The sequence below is a fragment of the Lactuca virosa genome, chromosome 2 (genome assembly GCF_052849685.1).
Source record: "Lactuca virosa cultivar CGN04683 chromosome 2, Lactuca_virosa_CGN04683_v6, whole genome shotgun sequence".
NCBI lineage: Eukaryota > Viridiplantae > Streptophyta > Magnoliopsida > Asterales > Asteraceae > Lactuca > Lactuca virosa.
This window is the reverse complement of record NC_136427.1, coordinates 122,323,631-122,325,206: the sequence shown is the minus strand read 5'-3', so window position 1 is coordinate 122,325,206 and position 1,576 is coordinate 122,323,631. Positions and strand designations below refer to the sequence as shown.

At 40.2% G+C, this 1,576-nt stretch overlaps 1 pseudogene; it reads left to right on the top strand.

Annotated features, from left to right (window-relative positions):
• The first annotated feature begins 485 nt into the window (after positions 1 to 485).
• LOC145157711 (oil body-associated protein 1A pseudogene) lies at positions 486 to 1,202 on the top strand (annotated as a pseudogene).
• The last annotated feature ends 374 nt before the right edge of the window (positions 1,203 to 1,576 follow it).

Sequence of the window (1,576 nt, the reverse complement as noted above, 5' to 3'; positions counted from 1 at the left end):
TGTACGACTCAGAAACCGAAATTAAATTTGGTCGATTGTTAGGAAAAACAATCTAAATGAGGGTTGAAGATCTCATCGACATGATTCACTCGATATAAAGACAATTGAGAACAGAGACACTATTAGAAAACAACCCTTTAATGACGCGCAAACAATGACACGTATTGATTTACGATACGCATTTTTTGCGTGTCTTAAAAGATATGTCAGCTTTTCAAAATTTCAAGGATAGAGGAAACGCATTTGTGCGTGCCCTAAAATTAGTGTCCAATAAAAAAAATTACAAACACGGAGGGCGATTTTATCTTAAATGTGTGTCCTCTACGAACGTCGCTTTATAATTATTACTCAAACGCGCGTTTCTTATCACAAAATCACAGGGATGATTTCTAGGGCTTTTTTAAACACTCAAAACACTCATTCGAATCTCTTCTCTCCCCCTCCCCGGTCTCTTTATTTTGTTCTCTGATATCTCTCTTCCATCCATGTCGCCGTCTCTGTCGCCATCAAAACGTAGAAATGAGAAGTGCTTGATCTACAATCGTCAAGATGCCGACGCTCGATTAATCGGAGTTGAATACATCGTAACAGAAAAACTGTTCTTAACCTTGTCGGATTCAAAATAGCCGATGTGGCACATCCATGAGTATGAGGTGAAGAACGGCGTCCTTTTCCTTCTCGGCGTTCCTGGTCTGGTTGAGCGACAAGATCTGGAGAACGTGGAGAATACTTATGGGAAGACGATTCACTTTTGACAGGTGGATAGAGGCGATCAGCTTCCCCTAGGTCTCCCGCAGGTGATGATGGCTCTAACTCCTGTTGTCCAACTTTACCCTAATCTCGCTAAAGGTACAATTTACATTTTTTGATTTCCGCCATTTTTTATCACCTGCAACTTTTGTAGAAACTCTATCGATCGATTATTATTACAGATGTGGAGTCTCACTATGGTGTTTCGTTCCAAAAGGAAAGGGATAACAGAGCGTATATAGAAGGTTTATCCCCAAGGATATCACCCAAAAGCAAACGTCGGTGGAGTCGGACTCAAAATTGTTGTACGAGATATCGATTGCAAGCCTTCCGGCCACACTACTCTGGAACCTATATACACCACCCACAATCTTACCACGTTGTTCATCTTCTTCTTCTTCACTAATCCATTTACTAAGTTCAAACACACCAGGCTTCATTTTCAGCTCTAACTACAAAACCCACAATAATTACTATTCCTTCTTTTCTCCAAAATGAATCTACAATGATTTGGTGGTGGTCAGGGCTGCTGAAAGCTCCGGTGAGTCTGCAAATCCAGCTGAGTTTGGTCGGAATTTACAGCTGGCATCCATGTTTGGAGTGTGGTATCTTTTGAATATCTACTTCAACATCTTCAACAAACAGGTCAGAAATTAATTAAACTGTGTTTTTGTGTGTTAACAAGAATAAATCGACGAGACTAATTTGCTTTGTTTCATACATGATACATGATACATGTTCTTAAGGTTTTTCCATACCCAATGACAGTGACCACGTTTCAATTTCGGCGTGGGACTGTGATGATTTTGATTATGTGGGCACTTAA